The sequence below is a fragment of the Bombus vancouverensis genome, chromosome 8 (genome assembly GCF_051014615.1).
Source record: "Bombus vancouverensis nearcticus chromosome 8, iyBomVanc1_principal, whole genome shotgun sequence".
Lineage (NCBI taxonomy): Eukaryota > Metazoa > Arthropoda > Insecta > Hymenoptera > Apidae > Bombus > Bombus vancouverensis.
Window position 1 is genome coordinate 14,649,050 of NC_134918.1, and position 9,540 is coordinate 14,658,589.

General features: G+C 43.3%; 1 long non-coding RNA gene across 1 annotated transcript; it reads right to left on the reverse strand.

The window, feature by feature from the left end:
* Positions 1-1,112: 1,112 nt before the first annotated feature.
* LOC143303125 (uncharacterized) lies at positions 1,113-2,120 on the reverse strand. The gene is made up of 3 exons (XR_013059125.1): positions 1,747-2,120; positions 1,354-1,577; positions 1,113-1,275 (listed from the first exon to the last, which is right to left on the reverse strand). It is a non-coding gene; the product is annotated as an uncharacterized LOC143303125 (long non-coding RNA).
* Positions 2,121-9,540: the final 7,420 nt, after the last annotated feature.

A 9,540-nucleotide genomic window follows, 5' to 3' on the forward strand; every position in this document is an offset into this window, starting at 1 on the left:
TTTCTAATCTAACAACTCCCGTGTATTTAAGACAGTATGGACGATTTTCATTAACGTAGTCATACAAAATCGAAGTGCAGTTCTTTTATCGGAAATTTTATACAAAGTTTCTTCGTATCTTTACGTTTCTGAAACGTCCATTTTTCTTCACCGACAATTTCAGACTTACAGTCTTGGTAAAGTGTCATTTATCATTAATTAAAGCAGTAGATTAAGAGCTAAATTTCCGATCGATATTTAAATCGTGATAATAGTATTACACCCGTTAAAGACGTATAATGATACACGTAGAAACTCGTATCTCAAAAACACCTTCGAAGGAACAGTTTACAGTGGTCCTAGAGTATATCAAGCCGCAAATTTACGAGCCTTGAGCAACAGGAATTACATATACCGTCGAAGCAATAATTACTTGCTCGCAACAGCACGCGGATCCAACGCGCGTTTATACGAGGAGCCGGGGCTCGTAAAACGCGACGAAGCCCAGAATTTTTCCCTGGCTGTGCGCGAACGCTATCGACGTGTGCTGGTTGGTCGTAAAGAAACCGCAGCCTTGCGTAAACTTGCGTTAAACGAAGGACGGTCAAAGGTCCGCGAATCCGCCGCGACCCTGCGCTTTTTTCTGATATAAAATGGTTCGCTTTATTTCGTTGGCTTCGTCGTGATATTAAGTAACGACCTCCTGCAATTTACTAATATCCACCGGGTTTATGGCGGTAAAGGGTCGTAAAAAATGGAGGAATTGAGTTTGCATTGTTGGTAGATGTCACGGTTTTCAGATTGTTTCATTTATTGATTGGAATTGCTACAAGAGGGATTTTTTGAGATTTTGTGGTACGACGAGTGCGAATTGAGGGCTTGCGTGATAAGTTCGTTCTAAATAAAGTTCTCTAAAATCTCTGACAAAGTTCTAAATATCTGTCATTAGAAAAGCGTTTGAAAATTTCCCTTATTTAACGCTAAAAAAGAATTCGATAGTTTTCTTCGTTTAACATTATTAATTTTTTTATTCACTGGAGAGATTAATTAGAGGTTAATTGGAGATTAGTTGGAGAGAAGCGGATGATTTTCGATCGGCGTGCATTCTACGCGCCTAAAGATCTTTACTTTTTGAGAATTTTTCAAATATTTTTAATATATACACACGAATAGTTAGTATTGAATAGATTAGATACCTTTAAAATTGCTCCAGATTAACTTGGTAAATCTCAATTGTAACTTCAACTCGAGTACTAATTTTCATCCAATCTCATCTTCTTCAATCCCAAGGACTTGCTATAAGCAAAGTAGCGATTCTAATTCAAAAGAATTCTTCGTCACGAGGAATCCAAAGGCGAAACAAGGAATACTCACGCACGGATGGTAGTTCCACGAGTGAAAGACCGAGGGTTTATGGTGGTCGGTCGGCCGTTATCGGAGTTATACGGGCCATGGGGTGGTCGGTCACCAGTCCTCTCTTAGATATCAGCCACCCTACAGCCGCGTTCTTCTTTCCAACTCTCTCTTCGACGATTTACACTGGCCAGTATCGGTGTTGGTTCCACCAAACACTCGTGCACACACCAAGGGAAACTTATCTGGACAAAATCGTATCGATCACTGATCATCGGGTAACACTTCTCGCTTCGTTTTAACACTTCAACGACAGGGTACGTCAATTAGTGTCTTGACTAACGATTAAACTAATACTAGGCGTTCCATTCCAAACTACTCGCTATTCGAAAAAATATTCAAAATGAAACTTACCGTAGGTCGAGCACATAGGACGCCGGAGTACAAATTTTGTCCATAAAGTGCCTTGGAAATTTTGTTTTCTCAGTGGAATAATATTAATATTTCTGTTTCGTTAGCTGTACGACTGTCTTGCTTCTCAATTTCCAATGATGCTTCTAGATTAGTATTCGTTATTGGTATTTATATTCACATTAAAGGTTGTTGCATATTATCGACTAAAGAGCAACCGATCAAGTCAAACCGATCGGTCGATATCGCGTACCTCGAATGACTTAACGTTCAAGGTGGAGGAGATGAGATAACTCGAGTGTTAGATTTACACGGCACTTTATTTGTACTAGTTGTAGCACTTAACCGAACTAAGTGAGGAACCGAACTACTGTCGTCCTAAGTCTGTACTGTCCGATGGTTGAAGATGAACTAAACTCCCCCCTTCCTGATTCTCTCCTCCTGCCGTTGGATTTTTTCTCACCACCGTGCCCTTCCGGTCCTTTTTTTTTCCTGGCTTCGAGTCATTACGTTTATCGCCCTGGGAAGACATGTAATTCGTAATTTCCTAAGGAAAGAAATGGGCCTGTCCATGTCATAAACGGACGGCCACTCAAATTCCGAATTACAGCCCTGAGAGGCCCCGTAATTCCGAATTTCCTAAGGAGGGAAATGGACCTGTCCGTGCCATAAACGGACGGCCAACTAAAATTCCGAACAAAAGTACTCCATCGACAAACTATCGATGCGACCAACTATCAGTACGACAGAATTTACGTTATTCGTTCGCAGAATATAATGACGAACGCCGCAAGTTTTATTCAATAGGAAGGTCGAGGAAGAAGCTCGAACGACATGAGAAAAGAGAGAGAGAGAGGTTGGCGTTATGCCTGCTCGTTAGAGTGGCGAGATCGGTGTCGCGATTCCGGCGATCGAGCAGATTAATGGTCATCGCTGTCACTTAGCCTCTGAAAATCGAGATTTATCTCGTTACTTCACCGGCTGTCTAATTGTTTAAGCCGAATGCAACGGTCGGTCCCAACTGTAAAACGTACGGTGTATATGGTTCTCGATATGTTTTGTCGCGTGTTTGGTTTTTAAGAGGCTCGTTTTCTCCCCCGATCGCCGGTGATTGGACTAATCGAGAGGGGAAAGCGAGATTCGTGTCAAGCTGCAACCAAGTGCTACCAGCAATCGCGTTGGAATTCAACGATTCGTCTGTGATTTGTTAGATTATGCGCCTGGGTGTTCAGGCTTGACATTTGTCTTGTACACCTCGTTTATACCATAAGATTTTGTGCCTCGTAGTATAAGTCTACGTGTAATTAGCCCCTTTTTTCAAGCGGTGTTATGTAATTATTTCTTGTAATAAATCAGTCGAAGAAATATGCACTTTCGCCGATCATCGCAGCGAAACGAGGAATTTCTTGCCAAGATTCGTTAAATCTACAGAAATTTCTTTCGAATGCAGCGTGGTAAATGATTAACTCGGAAGATTCGTCTCGGTTCTACGCCTTGGAAAAAAGTATTTGAATTTTTGCAGTTTCAAATCCGCGTTTCTTCGCTCGATACTTAAATCATCTTGCTATTAGAAAGCGTCGATTGAAACAAAGTAAGAAGGCGATTGCTGGGTTTGTTGGGCGCTTCAGGATAGATGCTCACGTGTGCGGGCTTGTATTGAAAGATCGAAGCGGCGGCGAACATCAAAAGACGCCCCCACACGCGGTCGATCGTCGCAGAAATGCCACTGTCTCGTCTGAGACGCTGTGCCGTGTGCACGCGTGCATGCATCGCCGACGTGCACGTGTACAATCGCATAGGATCATGCGATTATGCAGTCAAAGCTGTCGCTGGAATCGTTGCCGAGTCGCACCTGCAGATTAACGTCACTATGATAGCAATCTGTTAGGCGAAGAAGAAACAGTTCTATCATTCTAGGCACGATCTTCTTTTGCGGTTCGGTGGTTCTTTGAAGCAAAATCTGATTCTTGATCTATTACATGAAATGAACAAAAATAGCTGATATTACAGTAGAAAAGGAGGAGAAAGAAAGGAGAGGAGAGGATGCAAAGAAGGCGAATGAAAGAAAGAAAGGGAATGCAAGAATGGAAGGAAAAGGAAAAGAAAGAAATCGAAAAGAAGGAGAGGGAAAGAAAAGACAATAAAAAAGAGGAAACAGGTAACCTACAGGAAGGTATCAAAGGAAAAAAAGGCAGAAAAAGTAGGAAGCGCAGGAAGTTTCTTTAGTACTTGTCTACAGTTGTTGCAGATTTGCAGTTGTAACGCATATTCATCACCTTTTCTCCCGCTTGGACGTGAAGATAAAAGTAGAAAGACTTGTTAATTAATAGAAATTCTAATTTTCAGTTTAGTTTCGTTATTTAAACAATAAGTTCAGTAAGTCTTCTAAGAAAATCGACCATTTTGCTTCTTTAAAAATGAAATTGTCTATCGTCGATAAGAAAACGCAGTGCGCGGAAACGACGTCGAACGAACCGGAGTTCTACGATCGAAATTCGAGGTAAATGATGCCCGAAGATAAACGCGCTCGGCTGCACGTGCACCGCGTGCAAACGTGAAAATTGTCGTCGTTGCATGAGCGCAAGCGTGCGTGAGCCTACGTGCAAGATGATACGCTCGTATGCATCGGGCCCCCCGGCTAAGTGACCTGCCCGGTGCATCTGCGTAATTCGCAGCACGTGCATCTCTCCTGCGCGTTTATACGGTGGCGAGCGGTAATCGCTCGCGAACAACCACCGCTGCTCGATCAAACGGGAATCGAAACGGCCGATTCGTTTCTTGCGGCGAGATCGTATCCAATAAGGCGATAGGAAAATCTTTCCGCATCTTCTTCGCTTTTAAGATTCAAAGGAATAGGAATCACTGTAGAGAATAGCGTAATTGAAAAACACAGAGAAGAAATATGATAGTATATTCTTGCTGGTGTCCTGATTTTGATATCGCTTTGATATGACCGAAGGTCTTATATATATTATTTTAACAAAATAGTTTGTTTGATTAAAGATATATAATTCATAAAAAATAGGCGATAAATACAGCAAGCTTTGTAAATAAATCGACGGCATAACTAATCTTGTATTTGTATAATCAAGGGAGTGGCAGAAGCAAATATTTAATGCCAAAATCAAATAAAGTGACGATATTGGTAATACTATGCGATCGATAGCATATTGAGTTTTGAAATTGCTCTCCCGTAAGAAACGAGAAACGTAGGTAACTTGTCATAGTTTTTCCCTGTGGTCTTCGATTGTTTCCTAGAAGATTACTTTTCTCCTTATAGAGAGTTAACTGGTAGGAAGATTCTAAAGGAATGTTCGAATAAAGAATCAAAGATCGTACATCGACGAATCGATGCCATGTAAGCGGATTAGAATCGAAGCAAATGTGAACGAAGAGATAATTGAGACTGTTCAACGATGAATATCGACGTCCGTTATTGTCGACCTTTTTAATCTCCATAAGAATGCGATTGTCTGACAATATCGTTGAAGGAAAACGATTTGTTTTTCTCGCGATTCACCGATCAGGGTGAAATTATATAGTCGCTCCAGACAGGAGATCGGTAAAAGGAAGGAAGCGTCTAATGCGTGCACATTATGAATGCGCCACTAATTGATGAGAATCTGCTAAAGCGTTGAAGCCGAGAATTATGCAACGAAACGGTACGATGTAATTCACCCATTGTGTCGTAGGTGGAATTATATGGCGTGCAAACCTGTTTCCCATGCTGGGCATGCATAACCAGCAGCGATAACTTTATTACGTACGGAGGCGATGTCAGCCCGATAGCTTCTTCGATCCGATAAGATCGCGATATCTCATCCGGATGTTTATTTCAAAGGCGGAATTACGAGTCTGGAGCGACGCCAGCCATCGTAAATTTCACGAAGCGAGAAAAATAGCGTCAATTCTTCTCCTACCACCTCTCTCTCTCTCTCTCTCTCTCTCTCTCTCTTTGCTTTTCCCTTTTTCTTTCTCTCGTTTAACGCGTCTCGTCGTTGACAACGTTCGTCGGTCGAAAATCTTCGATAATGGAAAACGGATCGGAAGAAAAAAAGGAGAACGCTTCTACTCTTTCTTTATTTTCTTTATTTTCTGTTGAATCGAAAAAGGTTTAAAAGGGAAGGAAACATGGATTTCGTTAAAAGAAGAGTCCTTAGTCGCGACCATATCGCGAAACGATTCGTACTTTCACGTGCCTGGACAAATTACGGCTCGTCGTGGCACCGAAGACGATGAAAAATGAGCAAAATCCACTTCTCGAGTCATTAATGTCGCGATATCTGTTTTACGGTGCCGCGTCTGAAACATAACTTCGCATGGTCGACTTGTCCCTGTGCACGGTTCAGTAACTTCTCCTTTATCCTACGAAACGCGGAAGTCGCCTCGAATTCCTTCGCTGCTATTAGCGACGACGATATCTGCTCTCTGGGCATCGTAAAGAGCGACGATTAGAAGTAGACCGTTTACTGGGAAATCCGCCGCACGGAGTCTTACCCCTCACGATATTTAATAAATGCGCCGTCGTCTGTTCTTGTCTGCACATTCAAGTATCTTTCTTTCTTCGCCATCGCAATTATAAATCATCGAACATAATCTCATACAGCTCAGATGTAAAAACAGTTTAATAAAGTACTACGTTCATTGTCAAAGTTAACTCTTTCGCTGCGTAACAATATATCCGGCAACGATTTCTTTAAAAAAAGCACGCATATACTTACGTTCTCTGTATACATCACGCCCTAATTGATTATGCAAATCGTTTAAACGTTCGCGCATACGTCTTTCCTCGTATATCTCGAAAACATATTTGGAACCTACGAAAGGTCTACTACCATAGCGAAAGAGTCAAGAGCCAACAACCACAGCACTTAATCCAAATAAAACAACTCAAAAATAATAAAATACGAGGAAGAGAAAGCAAAGAAGAAACTCGATAAAGCAACGCGAGTATTTCTTATTCGAAGCAACGCGGCGAACGGTGTCGCGGGGGTGGAAACAGAGGTGAAAGGGGGTGTCCTACGGTCGAGGTGGGGTGTTGTACACCTCCGCGATCCATATTTTACAATATGGACGCGGGGTGGCTGGCAGGTTAGGGGTGGCCTATAGGCGGCACGCTGATGTACGCAGGTCTGCCAACGATTGGTCGATAGTAACGCGACGATTCTCTCTCCGACTTTCTCTCCCTTCCGCGTCGTTGTATCTCCTCCTCGTTCCACAAACGTGATTTACACGCGCTTGCGAGTGGTCGTATGCAGATCCTTCCTTCGTGGATGCCAGTTCCCCACCAGCGAACGTCGTTTCAACCCTCCGACCCTTGGAAACTCGTCTGGCCTATCGCTCTTCTTCCTCCTCGCAGACCGAACCTTAAGGGTGGATCATTTTATATTCTCCTCGGCGATAAAAAAATGGCGAACAACTGGTTTCCACCTTTCTCGTTGCGAGATAAGTTTCACAGATGGGTTTCACGAAAGGGCAAATGAGGCGAAAATTCGGCGAACTCAAGTTTAAAAAGCATTGAGAATGGTAAAAAGATTCTACGTTTTGGTTCGTAACGAATGAAACTATTTGTTCAAGCTTCTGTGATTCGTCTGAAATATCACCGTAGTTTTTGTACTTACATTTTTAAATAACGTGTACACAGAACATCTATAAAATTCTGTGTTGCTGCCTTTGTTAATGCACGATATTATCTCCAGTGTAGAAAAGACAAAAAATATTTCTACGTTAATTACTACTTAGCCACAGGTTCTCGAACGGTATACCCTTGAAACGATCTTCGATTAACCTCCGACCACCTTTCCTGTCTTCAAACGACCCTGACCACTTATGACACATCACCGTTCACTCTTTCTGACCTTTAATTAATTTTCAGTATCGACGACAAGTCCTCGCACGACCTCGAATCATCCTCGCTTAATTTTCAAGTAATCTTCGCTTCCTCTCTGGGATTAACAAAATCATCAAACAATTCCCCTAGACAATTTGAAATTTCTTAGAATATACAAACAGCTATAAATTACTTAATTGTTCCACTCGTGTATTTTGCTGTCACTGCAGAACCCTATAGGGTGGCGTGCAACGGAAAGTTTACTCGTCCTCCCACGCAGACTTTGCTCTTGCGTTCTCTTTCCGCCGAGAACGTCAAACAAAGGACTCCCGACTAGGTGCATTATGTCTCCCCGAACTCATAAGAAAACGGGACTTCGAAAATAGTAATGATATTATGTTTGCGTCTCCCGCGGCAGGGAAACGGCGAGAACGCGTTAGGGGTGAGCCGGAGGATACCGAAGTGGTATAGAGAACGAGAAGAACGAGACGAAGTGGCGTATAACGAGAAACAGAGAGAGGAAGGGGGATATGGGAGTTGTAGTCGGGGTTGGAAGGAGGATGAGAGAAGAGAGAGAGAGAGGGAAAGAGAAAGAGAGAGAAAGAGTGGAATCTTGGACGTAACGGGAGGGTGAGGCGTAATATCCCGAGTAAAACTTTTCACTCAACGCGAGAATAGGGTTGGCTGGCTACGGGCTACGGCGCTGAAGGGGGTTGGCTGGTCGTACGGCGGGAAGGAAGAGGCCAACTAAGTACAAAGAATGTAATGTCCTTCTTCTAGCGGCCCGCTATACCTTTCACCGGATTTCACCCGGAGATGTCCCATGGAATAATAAGGATAAGAATGCCAGGGAGAAAGACTGGGATGGCCAGCGTCTAGCTACGTGGAGCGTTAGTCGCGCGGTTTACGTAGAAGAATCCGCGAATCTCGGACATCTATGGGGTAGAAACTGGAATGGGCAGAAGAGAAACTGTGGTCTGAGCTCCTTTGAACGATCGACGTGGATTATTTCGCGAGATAATGAGGGTCGGGTATTTTTTCTTGTCGGTAGAATTGGCGCTTGAAATCTGTGTAGGCGTATTTAGGAAGAGAAATACGAGGAAAGAGAAAATGTTATGTCTTCTGTATTAATCTGTATTGTTAAAAAGAAATATGACAATCGGTCTTTTCAATTCGAGCTTTAAATCAACCGTGGCTTAGATTTATACAGAGAGGCGAAAATCGTCGGAGTCATCGATAAAAAAGAAAAACTCGGAACAAGAAAAAGCTACCCATTAACATTAAACTGCCCAAAGCAAGAAGAGGAAGAAAGACAGGAAGAAGACGCACTCTCCACGCGTTTACGTCGCTCTTCCGTCGTTGCCTATAAATCTACGAACCGCGAAAGAGGAACAGAGACACGGGGAAACGATATATTAATAGAAAATAATCGCGCGGCGAAACGAAGGGCCAAAGTCTTCCAAGATTCTCGCCCATTTATGAGTCGAACCGTCTTACAAACGACAGTAATTATTTAACCGTTCCTCGGTGCAACCGACCGTTTTTTGCCACGGTGATCGCCGTTGGCTAGCAAACGGGAAGGGAAAATGGAATGGAAAGAGAGAGAGAAACGTGAAAAGGAAACGGACAGAGGATAAGGAAAGAGAGATTGAAACGGGACTGGTGGGAGTCAGCCCATAAGCGAGTTCCATAAGGGATACCGTGAGAATTGGAACTGCGTATGCGCCACGGGGACAACGGGCCGCGAGGAGCTCTCTCGACTAGGCTAGCTACGAGAAAAACTCACCTTCATTATGCTACCGGCATCGTAATATAATGGTTAAAATCACCGTAAATGGCCGCGACCGGCCGCCCGTCCAAGCGTTATACCGCGTAAGCACGCGCTCCCGTGCGTGAGACACTCTGTGTACACGGGGTGTTGCAGAAATAACCGCGGCAGATTAGACCCGATGCTTTTTGTCGCTGCC